The following is a 16,069-nucleotide window of genomic DNA, read 5'->3' on the forward strand; positions in this document are numbered from 1 at the left end:
TGCGGTCAATTACTGAGCGCCAGGCCTTCGCCAGCCGGCCAGCCAGCCAGCCAGCTACAGGGCTAGGCTAAATATAAAATGGCAGCTGTGCAGCCCCTAAAAACTGCTGCTGGGAGAAATAGTGTATGAGCGTATGGAAATACCCAGAGACCTTCCTCAGAATGGGAGCTCTGTGATCCCCAGCCTCCTGCTTGATATAAGTTTACAGAGCTTAAATGAAGCCTTCTCTCCAAGGGCAAGAAAAAGTGAAGGAGAGGTTTCTCTCTCTCTCTCTCTCTCTCTCTCTCTCTCTCTCTTTCTCTCTGCTATAGTGTGCACAGCACAGTGATGGGGTCCCAGTGTGACCTGTGTTGGTTTAGCGGTGCAGTAGCTTCCCTGCGTTGGTGATTACGGGGGGGATCTAGCACAAGCGTTCACAGCTCAACCAAAGGTGACCAGGTCTAATTGCTCTCAGAGGGGGATGGAGGGAGAGAGAGAGAGAGAGAGAGAGGGAGGGAGAGAGAGAGAGAGAGAGAGAGAGAGAGAGAGAGAGAGAGAGAGAGAGAGAGAGAGAGGGAGGGAGAGAGAGAGAGAGAGAGAGAGGGAGGGAGAGAGGGAGAGAGCGAGGGAGGGAGAGAGAGAGAGAGAGCGAGGGAGGGAGAGAGAGAGAGAGCGAGGGAGGGAGAGAGAGACAAAAGCTGTAAGCGGCTTACACATGCACACAGATGTTGTCTCTTCCTTGTACACTCCACATCGAGACACCAGCAAGAAAAGAGAAAGGGCTAGTATCTCTTTCTCTCTTTCTCTCTCTCTCTCTCGCTCTCGCTCTCTCAGTTTGTTTGTTTTTTTCACAACAAACAACTAACCACAATTAAAAGAGGAAGAGTAGATGGGAAGAAGACAGAGAGACACACACACAGAAAGCCCTTTATTAAAGCTAGTGCTAATTGAGATAGGAGCCAAATAATGGAGGATGACACTTTAATGAAGACACGCTACGTGAAGCTACTTCCCTCTTGCTCGCTCACTCCGTGCCAAGAGAGCGCGGCAGAGAACAAACGCACCCACATTTTCCTCCCGCTATATTACAAAAAAAAAAAAAAAAAAACCACCTTGGATATGATGTGGAGGTATCTCCGCCGCACGGTAATGCGTTTTTGGAACGTCGTCAAAAACAGTGACGGAGACGCTATTGTTCCCTTGTGTTAAAACCCAATTACACCAGACTCAGCATGATTGCCTCCGCCGGCTCTGTGTTTGCTCACAACGGCTACAGGGCGCAGATCCATTCTCGCGCTCACGCCACCCTGATCCAATCAAGTGTACAGCCAGGATTCTGACTTCCGTCTCAAGTACCGTCTTCCTTTAGTTTTTCATCAGTGCTGATTGTTGTCTGCAAGGTAAAAGCTATGAAACTTTCCACAGGCTTCCTTTGTTGCAGATTTGTGACCTGTTAAATGAGAATGTTTTCTAGGCTCTGTGGCCCTTGTAACATAGTCAAAAAATTCACTGAAGACAGCTAAACTCTGGTTGTATTTTCCTTAAGAGTATTTTCAGTTAAACTTAGTGTAAGAGCTAGACAGAGTCCTCTGGTCTGATGCTGTTCGCCTGATGGCTGTCACAAGTTACACACACTTAATTGCAACTGCACATCTTAATTTGCTACATGTTTAGTTGTCAAATGAATGCTGTTATTTTCATGTTACTTACTTCAAGGAATCTTTACCCAACATGCCTTCTTTTCTCTCCAACTCACACTGTGTAAAATAAAATAATCAATGCTTGTATTGCTGTGGACAAAGTCAATGAAACAGTTCTGCGAGTACCATTTTCATTTTGAGAAACAACAACTTAGAATACAGTCAAATGCAAGATGTTGTTTTGTTTCGTTTTAATGCATGGTACACAGATTTATGTAGTTCCTGTAGTAATCCCAGATGGTATGCTGACATAAGGAGTTGTACTGCTTGTTATCTGCGGATATGCACAAATGAACCACAGTAATATATGAGTTTGTTATTTATTTATTTATTTATTTTACTTTAAATCTGAATTATTATTTTTTTTTCATTCGCCCACCGTTCTCCACTTCAAAGCAGACCCAAGTGTGATAAAAGGGAGCAGGGATAACAGTACGTTTCATTGTAAGGTCAATCTTCTGTGCTTGCACACTTAACTGCTGTTTCTCCACCTGTGAATGTTCAATGGATAGTAGGAGAGGGTCATTATTCACAGCCATTAGCGTACTCTCTCTCTCTCTCTCTCTCTCTCTCTCTCTCTCTCTATCTCTCTCTCTATCTCTCTCTCTCTCTCTCTCTCTCTCTCTCTATCTCTCTCTCTCTCTCTCTCCTTGTGTCGCTATAGGGAGAGAGGGCCTTTGGAATCCTTACACACCTACTTGTTCTACAGCTGTGCTTATCAAGCTAAAAACAACACAAGCTTATGGAGTCTGTGTGGAAAGCCACTCACCACTGACAGCACTCTAACATGGGGACATTCTCTCCTGATTGGGGCCTGAGAGAGCTCTCAGCTTTGTATAATTAGCCTTTGAAACTCACTCCATTATATAACATTCAAACAAGAGCACAACGCTGTGCCGTTGAACTGTCATACACTGCTTTTTGAAAGTGCCTTTAAAAAAGTAGTTGAGGTCCCAACAAGCTTGAGATGTGAAGTGGCTCCTTTGCAGGTGTTAGCAGTGTCCAGAGGGTTTTCTAAGAGAGGCGTATGGAGCCTTTTAAACTCATTTGGTAGTGTTATGGTACACTCATCCTGATGGTATTGCAAAAAAGTTGGTATCGCAGATTTCTGCAGAGACACAGAACTTTACATTATTGCTCAGAAAAACCAAGTAAACATGCTTTAAAATAGTTTCCACTATTTTATTTTTTCTCACTTCTGAAAAAATATGAAACATTTTATATCATGTACAGATTGCAATTTGTTCTTCACTGAACTGCATATTATGCTTAGTTAATTTTGATCAATATAATATATGCAATTGTCTAACAACAATGTACTGTTTCAAGAGAAAACATTGAATATTGCCAAGCAGCTGCAAAGCAGAGACAGATATGTTGTCAGAGGATAATTGGAGAAACAAGATAGTGTTGTTCTAATTATTGTGTAATGAGCTAAGAAAACGCTAATTGATGAGTATGATGGTAAGTCATTATATTGTAACAAGACCTTATTAAGCAGTTTTTTCACTTTAATCTGAACATTGACCCATTGTCATTAAATATGCTTCATGGCAATTAACTATGATGTTGTTTTGTGACCACGGTAACAACCAAGAAGAACTTGATAGGCAGATAAAAGGTACAGTTAAAAACATTTTCAGAATAGTAGCCCAGTTCAGTGCCTACAATCCTCTGCTGCGGGGGTTTTCTCTCCAGCTCACGGGTATCCCCAGCTAGCTGTATTTGGTTCCACTTCCAAACATACGCCAGCGGCTCAGAGGCAATGGGAACCAACTCAGCTCAGGTGTGATCAGATATGGAACACCACAAAAATGCGGATTGGCAGGAGCTCCCTCCAGGGGCAGACTATAACCTCTGCTTTACTATTATGCACCACTACAGCCCAGAACATACAGTTTTGATTTTATGATCTATAATGAAATATTTATGAAAAGTCTGAGCATGGCCTGACAATGGTCAGAAGTCTATGGAGAGCACAACAGACCTCATTTTCAGAAGGGAGTGTTTAGAAGAAGTAGGGTAAAGAAAGTGAATGTAAGTAAAGCCTCTGATAATTAGAAACTGGGGCATAGTACAGGACAGTTTAAACCTCAGCTACCTCTCTCTCTCTCTCTCTCTCTCTCTCTCTCTCTCTCTCTCTCTCTCTCTCTCTCTCTCTCTCTCTCTGTCTCTCTCGCTCTCTCTCTCATTTTCTTTCTCTCTCTCTGTCTCTCTCTATTTCTCTCTCCATCTGTCTCTTTCTCTCACTCTCTCTCTCAAATTCAAGTAGCTTTATTGGCCTAATTAATAATTAACAACTGCTGCCAATGCAATAAATAGAATTCTCAATTTTAATAGTGATAAATCTATTGAACTGTATTGAACTGACTCATACACATACAATAACAGACATATTTATACATATTTTATAACACATGTATCTAATTATACACATACACATCCCCCTCACACACATAAGCACGTTATTAAATAAATACTACATTTATAAAAATCAATAAACACTAAATCTATAACAAAATTAAGATAGAGACTAAGATAGAGTGTTACCAGTGACACTTATAGACATATTAGACTGATGGTTCAGCCCATCCAGGCAGCTCCTAAACCTTTTATATGCAACATATCTTTATTTCTTCATTTCTAAATATTTTCTTTTCAAATCATGTAATGTAAGTTTTAAAAGGTCCATTTCTCTTTCCATCATTTTCTCCTTTACTTGTTTGTTTTTTTAATTTCTGTTTTTGCCTTTCACATTTTTGTTACATTTTTGTTGTTCCTTATATGCAATAGCTACACTGAGTATATAGAGTAAGTATCTTAATCCTCATTCTATTACAGACCATTATAACAACCCCAACACTTAGCACCATCCACTTGAAGAATCTCTCTCTCTCTCTCTCTTTCTCTTGCTCTCTCTCTCTCTCTCTTTCTCTTGCTCTCTCTCTCTCTCTCTCTCTCTCTCTTGCTCTCTCTTGCTCTCTCTCTCTCTCTTGCTCTCTCTTGCTCTCTCTCTCTCTTGCTCTCTCTCTCGCTCGCTCTCTCTCTCTCTCTCTCTCTCTCTCTCTCTCTCTCTCTCTCTCTCTCACTCTCTCTGGATTCCTGTGCTAGGTATGAGTGATAATAAAAAATGAGGCTTTGTACATTCAGAGCTAAGGCCCTTTTGTGATTGAAGTGAGTGATTTTCGCAGGCGCACCTGCATAAAATTGATGATAATGCTGTTGAAATCATTTATTACAACTTTACTAAGATGAATATGAGCTGTGTTTTCTCATCATGCAAATGCAGACGCATAATAAGGCCTCCCTTTCTCCGGAGACGGGAAGACGAGGAACTTTTCCATCTTTCTCTCCCCCATCCCATAGTTTCTAGGTTTGCTCCAATGAAAAAGATCATTTCTGTCCTTCCATATACTGCTGTGAGGTCTCTGTCATTCTATAGTGCATGAGATAAGATAGATAGACTAGGTGATAGGCAGACAGGAGAGAATGCATTATGCTCCTCATAATACTTTGGAGCAATGAAACCAAGGTCCATCAATCATTTTTCACACATGCTTTACTTACTAAAAGAAGTTGCTGACTTAAGTTCTACTTACTTTTGGCCAGTTGCTCTTCACAAGTTGGGAGAGAGATCTGGCGGTCGGGTGGTCTGGGAGTCTGGAGGTCTGGGGTCATGGAGATTTTGAGATCTAGAGGCTGAGATGAACAGCACATGTGGCAGTAGCTCCAGGCACCATCAGAGAAGATTCGAGCACTGATGTGCTAGAACGACAATGCACATCAATACACATGAACACATGGATACATGGACACGCACACACACTCTCACACACACACCCTGATAGATAGATAGATAGATAGATAGATAGATAGATAGATAGATAGATAGATAGATAGATAGATAGATAGATAGATAGATAGATAGATAGATAGATAGATAGATAGATAGATAGATAGATAGATAGATAGATAATATCCACTTCTATAAGGCCATTTTGTAAGCCATCTCTCTATTGTTTCAATTACCTTAATTTAAAACTCAACCATCTTGAACATCATTCTTCTCCCCTAGAATCCATTTCTGTTGTGGAACGTGTACAGTTGAGTTCATTTATATACCCTGCCAAGCCATCCCATGCCTTCCCACCACCCTAAAGATGCAGCTCGTCACTTTGAAGGGACTTCGTCCTCAGGAAGTGGCCAGAAGTGGTGGGGGGCAGAAAAGGGGGTGAGGGAGTGGATTCTCATCTGCTAATGTCTGCTAATGTGAAGAAGCCAAGAAAAAGCAAATGAATGTGATTAGAGAGGCACTGCAGAGAAATCATTAGCTCAAGCGCATGGAACAACACAAGCAGAAACAAAACAAGGCACATTAAAGCACCTGACCAGCGCAGCCCATATATAATTTAAATGCGTCTGTGCAAGCGGGAAGTAAACTATACGGATGCTTATAGGCTATTATTTAATTAGTTAGGAGGAGAGGAGAAAGCAAAAAAGTTTATGTTTAATCACTGACTAGGTCATTTAACAATGGCCTTAGATGCTCAAGTACTTTTTTCCCCTGAATGCAAGTATAGTAGCGCATAATGCATTTGACTCTTTGTGAAGCTGTTTATTATCATTTATTAGAAATAACTTAGTAAGACACAAGAAGTAAGTAATTTAATATTAAAATGGAAAAGAGTATTAGCCTGCAAATTAATTTAAATGAGGCTGTAATGTAAGTTGATTCTTCAGATATTCTTGCATTTTCCTCTTACTAAACGTGTTATATAGCAGCTTATATATTTAGCCTTATTTACTGGCTACAAAACTAGGTAAGAGTGGAACATTGCTAAGCAGTTGCTAACTGTGAAATGCAGCGAAATAACAGATAACCTTTATAACAAATAACATTTCTATCTGGAGCACCTTGTTTGTTGATAAAAAGCTGCAGCCCCATGTCACGCTGTGGTCTCCTGGCTGATAGAGGAAGGTTATAAGGATTGGAATGCTGGCCAGCAGAAACGACAAATCTGAAACTTCTCTCTCTCAATGAAAGTTGGAACTTGGCTATAGTAACAGCAATTTCAGGAGCAGCTTCTTTAAATTACAGTCGTATAGAGGCAGCAGGTAATCTGCATTCTAAGTGCAATTTGTGACACCCAGCGCTGTTCTACTTCCCCAAGTTTTACTGTATGTAGATAATTCAGTAGTTTGCTATCTGTAAGGCTGATGAACTTACAACTCAGTAATAGCCTACTACAGGACAAGCAAGTCTGTAGTTGGACAGCTTTGTCTCACGCGCATGCAGTCTACAGCTGGCATATGCTGTCTGGGTCCATGACCACCTCCTTGATCTTAGAATAATACAGCCCCAAGCCCCACATGGCTAGCATCGATCTCCAGTACAAAGTGCTTGGTGAAACCCACATAACCCATCACAGGTGCACTCACTAGCTTGAATTTCAGTGCAATAAATAGCTCTTCACATATATCACTCCAGTATCCCTCAACAATGTTTGTCTTTACACGCTTCTTCACAGCAACCACTAATCTGTGGAGTGGGGCAGCATGCTTAGCAAATCTCTCCATGAACCACTGAGACAAAGCCTAGAAAAGATCTGAGTTTAGTAAGTCTTGGGGTGCTCACACTCTGACAATGCCTTGATTTTCTTCATTTCAGAAGAAGAAATCACATGCCCCAGTTGTTTAACTTTAGATTGAAAAAGACGGCATTTACCCAACTTCAACTTCAGGATGTGCTCTTGCCACCACTTAAGAACAATTCATAGATGTTGCAGCTGCACAGTGTCATCCAGGTATAGCAAAAGGGAAAGGAAGTGCTCATCTCTGAGCATGTGCTCCATCAATTGCTGGAATGTGCTTGGAGCATTACATAATACAAATGACAGACTTTTCGATTCAAAAAGCCCAAAATGGGGTAGGAAAAAACAGTCTTGGCTTTGACTCATTCAGACGTTGGGACCCGATAATATCCCCTGGCCATGTCAAGAGGGAAAATAGAACTGGGCACCTCCTAAAAAGCATTCAAGGATTATTCAATGCATGGGAGGGAGATAGGCATCCTTCCTGGTGTTGGAATTCAACCATCTGTAGTCCACATCCAACTGATGGTACCATCTTTCTTCTGAAAAACTACAAATGATAAGTAAGGACTGCAACAAACAATTGTCCCATGATTAAATATCAACACCCACAAAACCTAAATTAACAGAAAGATAAAGGAAAGCTCAAGAAATGGTTAAACATGTAAACAGAGGTGTATGAGGCCCAAACAATACAGAAGGCACAGCTGATCTCAAGCTTGAGCTACATACTGCCAGTACAAGTTTAACTGAACCAGAAGGAACACACACTAATGCCTGATCCACAACTGTGACCAGACCCAGAAAACCAACGTGAGGCAAGCAATCCAACTGATGACATTCAGTTATTACCTGTCTGCAAGGTTCACCAGCAGATTGAATGAGAGAAATAAAGCAGATCAGTGTTGGCAGAACAGTTTACTGTAACAATTAAAATTGACAGTCATACCCAACTACTCAGGTATGTGAGCTTGCTGTTGCTGAAATGGTAAATCATTGGAGTCCTTAACCACCAACAACCCCATCTGTTGTAACACTTTACCCAGGACCCGAATATCCAATTACAGATAACCTATATATGGAATTTGTAAACCACTGGCCACCTTAACTTCCAAGCAATAGCAGGCCTGCAATTCTTCATCCCCTTTGTTCTGAAAATATTGTTTTTTAACAGTTTCTTCTGTTATGGTGGCAACCATTAGAGCCTATGTCCAATAGACAAAATATAGCTAACCCAACAATAGACTTCAACCACAGGACAAGATCCAATAAACCTACTCACACAGGCTGAACTGAGTCCAGAGCCCTGACCATTCCTGGTTGATGCCTGGCTCTTAACACCAGTGGGAATTAGTGTTCCTGCAGAGTAGGAATTCTGGCAGATTCCCTAGCCTACTCTGGAGCTACTGGTCTTCAGATAATAACCACTGTTTCTTTCCTTTTAGAAGGGTGCCAAATCACAACTCAAACAATCACTGAGAGACCCCCCCAGCTCAAAAATGTATCATCCAAATCTCTTCATCCATTATCTCTTCAAAATCTTTATCCACCTTTATGATCCTGCTGACTATATCGCAGTTGCTTCCTTGCTTGTCCCATGGGAGCGAAACCACTCTATTATGACTACATTGCCTATCGCCACCTACAGGCTGGGAGAATCCACTGTACTTCATTTGGGGTTCCCAAACATGTGTGGTAAACAAATTGCAGGACTACAATTCTCTCTTTTTTTCTTTTTTTTTTCAAAACAAGAACACTAAAAAATCAAGAACCTGGATAACACAAGGACCTTTCAAGACACAGTGTTGGCTCTATAGTACTGTATATTCAAATAATGGATGAGCAATACAACTTTACACTTTTAAATAGTACTTAGCAAAAACAATAAAACAAATCAACTGAGACAAAAAGATAAGGAAATTGACTCATGGGGCCCCAAATCAAAGTGCCAGACAGGAAATCACCAAAACACATAACAATTTTAAAAAATGAATAAATAGAGCACTACAAACTTATTACAAACCAAAAAAACACTTTAGTGAACAACTGTACTCCACAAAGCCCCTTGTATATTCCCTTCCCACCCTCAGTATAAATTGCTGGGAAAAGCTACTTCTTCAAAATGACATCTCGGTTAAACAATTCCTATAGTCTTTCTTGCTATTAAACTTTTTAAATTTTGTCACGGTTTAGGGTTCCTGGCGTCACAGTTCCTGCAGCGATGCCTACACATGTCATTTGTTTTGGTGTCTGATCCTGGTCTTGCATTGGTTATGTTTTGCCACGCCTCCTTGTTTAGCACCCTGCTCCTTATTGGTTTCTGCTATGTCTTTTTAATCCTTATTTGTTAATGTATTTAGGCCCTGTGTTTGGCGGTTATTGGTTACCCTGGTTACCGGTTATTGTGCTAGTATTTGTTTGTTTTGTTGTCCTTGTTAAGTAAGTTATGTCTCGCGCTAGTCTATGTTTACTGCTTGCCATATAATCTCACTTTTGGTTTTATATGCCTTGGTTTTTGTATATGCTCTTTTTATTTTCATTAAATCCCTCCGCAGTTGCGTTCATCTCCTTGCCTCATTTCTTGCCTGCCCTCCAGCGTTACAGCTGCTTGACTCGGTTACCCTGTAAAGGTCATACATTTTTTGGGATCTGACTTAAAATAAATACTTTTTCTTTAAATAAGTCAACTTTACAAAATATCACACTTGAGCAAAAAACTTTGAATATGTATGAATTTAATGACAGAAATAAGGAGAGAAAGTCTACAAATGTGTAGCTCTTTAAAAGTAACAGAGCAACACAGCTTGTAAGCATCCACCACAATGAAATGCCACAAATTGCTTCATTACTGGAGCCACTGTTAGGTGCAGGACACCATACACACTCTACAACCAACAATTTGTGTGAGGACGTGTTGCGGGCTGCAGGACAAATTTCAGAGAATTGTGACAATAAAGACTGTATCATATTGCACCGTATCATAATTAAATTCTCTTGAAACACACTACGCCATAAAGATCTACCATGCTCAGCAGCTGTACAAATGAAAATCACTCTGTGAGAATACATATAAAAGCCAATTACCTATGTGTTATCTCCAACCATGCATATGTGGTTCACTAGCATGTACTGATGCTAACTATTCAAATTACTAATGCTGGTTTACTTCAAACTCATTTCAACAAGCAGCAAAACTCCTGTGTTAACATAAACAAGCTGTTTGCAGAAGCACATGCAGCACTTCTCTGGCAATGAACCAAAAGGTAGTTGGGATAATCTCCCGAGGCTTTAAAACAAGCACTGCTCACATGGAGCATCTGAAAGGCCATGCTGTTTTGTTTTGTTTTTCTTTTTCTTATAGCTATGCCATTACTAGTAGCCCTGGATACGTTTAAAAAATCAGCCACCTTCTGCATCCTAACCCAGCCTTCTTCACAGTATGAAATACTTCACAGTCCTTCATTTGCCTTGCAGTGCACTGACTGATGTCTGCACCGTTCCCAACAGACCTGACCCAACTGACTGGCTGAATAACAGGCCATTCAAGAGTTTGAAACGTGCCAGAACCGGCGAAAACACTAAAAGACACTCCAAAGTACATTCAGTTCTCCAGAGCTATGCAGAGCAGTAAAGCGATCTCAGGCCATGGAGAAGAGGCTTGTTGAAGGATGGATGGACACTTGCAATCTGTAACATCTGCAGGACCCGATCCTCATCATCTGATGGCCAGTCACCTCCACACTCTGATACTTCACTGATACTTCATACTTCAAGTTCTGGCTTACCATCCGTACCAATGATCAACTCATCCCTCTTCCACCGTGAGGAAATAAGAGCCTCAACTCCAGGCCTGGATCTGTTTGACATGTTTAATTCCTATACCATATAACTAACTGTAATGAAAACCAGCTTAAAATGTTTATTTTAGAATGTTATTACACAGGAGAGCACTGATAAATCAAGCCAGTGATAAGCTAGATGCATAGATAGTGAAATTTGTTGGTCTGGTTTTTTTGTTTTTTTTTCTGTTTGCAGTATCTTATATACTAAGGTGATATACTGAGCAGGAGAATACAGGCCACGCATTATCAGAAGCCTGGAGACAGTGCGTAAAGGACAGGTTCCGGCACTGGCTTGGGGACTACGCTCTGATTGCTCTCCTCTGGCTCCTTGCACTAATCTCCCAGTGCTCAGTGATTCTGAGGTCCACAGGTATGGAAGGTTTTCATCTGGGGCGAATTGAAAAGCCCCTGGGTTCTGACACCCCAGCCCTCCCAAAAACTGCACTTAGTCCTCCTCCCCACTCTAACGCCCCCCTTATAGACATTTGATTTACCAGCAGCGCCCCCCTTTTTTAACCTCTTTTCTTCCTTTTTTTTCTTCACAGTTTTTCCCTCTTTCTTCCTCATCTCCAGATTCTCCAATTTCATGTTTATAATCTCCAGGGTTCTAAAAGGATCCTGAAAGGGTCTGTACATGCTAGGTTTTCATACATTTCTGGTTATTGCCTTGCACATTTCCGGGTCCCTCCAGAGTCATGTAAATTGTTCAGCAAATGTCTTTGAAAATGTGAGTCTGAATGAGCTCAGAGAGGAGCCGGGAGTAACTGTGCTGAGGTGCCATAGAAAAGACCTCTTTCCTTGCTCTCTCTCTCTCTCTCTCTCTCTCTCTCTCTCTCTATCTCTCTCTCTCTCTCTCTCTCTCTGTTCCCCTCATACAGGTCATCAAAGGCTTTTAATTAAAGGTTGGAGGATTAAGCCAGTTATCTGGCACTTTTTCTCCTTCATGCCCCGCCCACCCCTCCCCTCCCCCTCCCCCTCCCCCACCCCTACCCCTCGTCTGCACTCCACGTTGTGTCAATAAAAGTTAAAAAGTAAAAGGTGTGATTGAAGGAAAGGAACTCTGCACTTCCTGATGTTAGAAAGAGACAGACAGAGAGAGAGAGAGAGAGAGAGAGAGAGATTCAGGTGTGAAGTTCCTAGTGGCGCAGAGTGTAAGTAGTCCCTGGCTTTAAAGCTTTACTGAAGAGCAGAGCCCCAGGATCAAAGGGATCCGCCCACGTAGGCAGTGATCTGAGGCTGCTCTGCTCCCACAGCGGGCTGCACCAAAGAGCCGCACTCCAGGAGTTACGAGCCTCCTGAAAGCCTCTGTCAGATCACCCCGGGCCTCACAGGGACTCCCCCTCTCCCCTCTGCTGCACCTGGGGGCAGGTAAAACAGAGCACAGCATCGCCCCAGCGACCCTGACACAGATCCACGAGCTGGCACACTGATGCTCTTACCATATAAAAATGTATGAGGGACCACCAACTGTACTGTCAGTGCAAGAAATTAAATTAAGAAGAGTACAGAACAACAATCTTTTACTAGGAAGACATTACTTGTGTTTCATTGGTTTGTTTTTCTGCGCCAAAACAGTGCTGACAGGCTGATTGAAAGTGCTTAGAAAACTTTACAGAGCTCATTCAAAAACATTTAACATGTTCTCCTCCTCTCTGTCTCTTTTCTCAGTCTCTTCTCTCAGTCTCACTCTGTTTCTTTTCTCAATGTCTCTCTCTGTCTTTGCTCTGGAGCCTTCAAAATGCAGGTGTGTATGACAGTGCAGTATGGCAACATTTGAAGGCCCTGACAGTCTGTCAGAGGCAAATCACTGCCACATGGTTCTCTCTCTCTCTCTCTCTCTCTCTCTCTCTCTCTCTCTCTCTCTCTCTCTCTCTCTCTCTCTCTCTCTCTCTCTCTCTCTCTCTCTCTCTCTCTCTCTCCTGTGTGTGTTTGTGTGTGGCTGGGTTGAAAGGCTGACCCCTGCTGCTGGCCCCAGAGGCTCCTCTGGTCACGCTGTCTCTGTCTCTCTTTCACCTCAGCCTGACAGGGTACATGAGCTGCCGGACACACCAGAGACTCGACAGGTGAGGCTTCACACACATACACACCTACACACCCACACACTCAGACACACTTCTGCATACACTCTCATGCATGCAGACTGACATTCTGACAAAAAAAAAACAAACAAAAAAAAACAGTCACTAACACATATGCTCCTAAAAGAATACAAAGCTCCATTTTGGGGTTCTTCTGCATCTCTCAACATGGAGGCTTTTCCTCTCTGAGCAGTAAAGCAGTCCTTGGTACTATATATATATATATATGCAGTTTATCTTGTCTCTGTGTGGTATTTTCACAGCCCCCTAGCCCACCTCTGTTGCAGTGCTCTGTTTCACCAGTCTACGGAACACAGGCTGTGTCCCAGACCCCGCCCTCAATCACTTCCACCTGTTACCAATCCCAGAGTCATTAGCAACCACTTATACTACCCACGCCTCAGTTATTCTGCAGACGTTTTTCATTCATGCAGATTTTCTGAGCTGTGTTGCATCTACTTTCTCTTCGCCATTTACAACCCTTCTTCCGGTTCTCTTGTTTCCTGTCTCCCTGAAGTAGTTTCCTGGCCAGCGTCATGTGTCTATTTGTGGATTACCCATTCAATCATATGCCTCTGTGTTTTTACATTAAAATGAACTTTTCTGCTTACACACTTGCATCCGGGTCTCAACCCCCCCCCGTGACATGCGTGGAGTTGAGTGGACAGAGGGAGAAAGCTACCACCACACTCTTCAGCATCTGGAGTTATTTGCCATCATGAGAACACACACAAAACAAACACAAACAATAACAACAATCTCCCAGGGAGTATATTCTCAGTAGAACCAGTTTCAAGAACATCTTACCAGTTTACTACACACTGATATCACCAGATGTAATTTAATAGCTACACTACATATTTGAGATGGATGAAACTACACTTTTTTATTTAAATGAAAATTTGTTGTTGTTGTTGCTGCTGCAAAATGTTTTTGACAGGTGTAGTGGTGAGGGAGACAAGCCAAGATCCAAATGTGCAAGTGAAAGTTTTTTTATGTCATTATAATAGTCTGAGTTCAGTAAGCCTGTAGACAGAGCAATGAAACCACAGAGCATGTAAACTAAACCAAGACTGGGAACAAAATCACTGGAACCAAAGGGAAATGAAAATAATACCTGACAATGAAGACAGGAAAACAAGGGGAGCACACACGCGCACGCGCACACACACACACACACACACACACACACACACGCGCGCACGCGTGCACGCGCACACACACACACGTCAATTAAGGGAAAACAAGGCACAGGTGAAAACAATAAAGGGCAGGGCTTAGAAAAAACAAGACATGGTAGAGAAAGGATGAAACAGAAACAGAAACAGCCATATGGCACTAGCACCATAGGAACCACAACGACAGAGGTGGGAAACCGCGGCAAGAGAAACGAAGTTTTCATGTTTCACGGCTGTGCTGAACAGTCTGCCGTCCAGTCAAGAGGCCTTTACTACCTGTTCTGTTCAGTGTTCAGGTGTACAGAAGTATGGAGCTCTTCTTCCATCTTTCCATGCTGGTGTTGGGACAAATGAGCAGAGAGATGGCAGGGAAAAGGTAGGCCGATGTTTTCAGCAGACAGGTAGCAGGTGAGCACAGATGCGCGCGCACACACACACACACACACACACACACACACACACACACACACACACACACACACACACACACACACACACACACACACACACACACACACACACACGCACATGCACACACCGTCTGTAGGCCTGACAGACACCCAGCTTCAGGCAGATATCGCTGCATGATTCAGAGAGTTAACTTTGGACGTACAGCAACAGGAGACAAGACGTGTCTGTCTCAGATAGAGATGATGGAATTGCTGCTTGCTGTGACAAAATGAAAGGATTACAGTGCATGCAAGTGTGTGTGTGTCTGTGTGTGTGTGTGTGTGTGTGTGTGTGTGTCTGTGTGTGTGTTTGTGCATGTGTGTACGACCATGTAAGTGTGTTTAGTGACATGTTTTTATAGAGTAGACATTCTTCACAGCCTTCCTTAGAGCAGTAGCTCACTCCCCATAGAGAAGTGTGCATGCTCTGTCACTCTGCTCAAAAGCTTTTAAACAGGTGCCATATGCGTTTAAAGACACTTTCAAATAAATTACTGAAATCTCCACAATTACCTGACACACTGACAGACTCTCCTCTATAGACCGGCCCTCTGTTGCTGAACGAAACACAGCCCGCTCGGTTCATATGACAGGCCTCTCAGGGAAAAGCCTATGAATTACACACACCGGCTGCTGAAGGTCACCGAAGGATTGAAGCTGATTGAGGCGAATGAGAGTGCCAGCCCACAGCCGCGCCTTTGATGTGAGCTCAGCCGGACTGGCAGCCGAACAGCGAGTTCCATAGACGCCCAGCACACTGTCCCTGGCGGGCCTGCCAGCGCCCGGAGCGGCCCTGAGCGGCCCGGAGCGGCCCGGAGCGACAAGCTGGACGATAGGCGGTCCGCCAGACCCAAGAGACGCTGCTGAACAGATGACAGGGGTGAATTATTCACATGGTTATGGAAGCTCTCTCCTCCTCCCCTATAAATCTTCCCCTCTGAGAGATGGATAGAGTGGCAGATAGAAGGGAAGGAGAGTGACGCCTGCCTTTTTTTTTTTTGGTGAACCATTGTTTTTTTGTTTTTTTTTTAAAACATGCATGTTACTCAATACCAGAGAACGTCCCATGTGTTCCCATGTGTGTGACATATGTCCATATGCTTAGGCTGACTGCAAAAAAAAAGGGCATTATTTATAAATTGAATGTTTTGATGTATTTTTGCACAATAGCATTTTAGGGTCACTTAAAAAATTTTAAATTAAACATTTTAAGTATAATAAGTCATAAGTCTTATTAAGAAAATACAAACTC

General features: G+C 42.4%; 1 long non-coding RNA gene across 2 annotated transcripts; it reads right to left on the minus strand.

Moving 5' to 3' along the window:
• Positions 1–2,407: 2,407 nt before the first annotated feature.
• LOC118240461 (uncharacterized) lies at positions 2,408–5,934 on the minus strand. Of its 2 annotated transcripts, none has more exons than XR_004775434.2 (3): positions 5,709–5,934; positions 5,279–5,444; positions 2,408–2,787 (listed from the first exon to the last, which is right to left on the minus strand). It is a non-coding gene; the product is annotated as an uncharacterized LOC118240461 (long non-coding RNA). The 2 variants fall into 2 exon arrangements; XR_004775433.2 differs by lacking the exon at positions 2,408–2,787 and adding an exon at positions 4,997–5,115.
• Positions 5,935–16,069: the final 10,135 nt, after the last annotated feature.

This window comes from Electrophorus electricus, chromosome 23, assembly GCF_041902795.1.
Source record: "Electrophorus electricus isolate QZ-2024a chromosome 23, ASM4190279v1, whole genome shotgun sequence".
Taxonomy (NCBI): Eukaryota; Metazoa; Chordata; class Actinopteri; order Gymnotiformes; family Gymnotidae; genus Electrophorus; species Electrophorus electricus.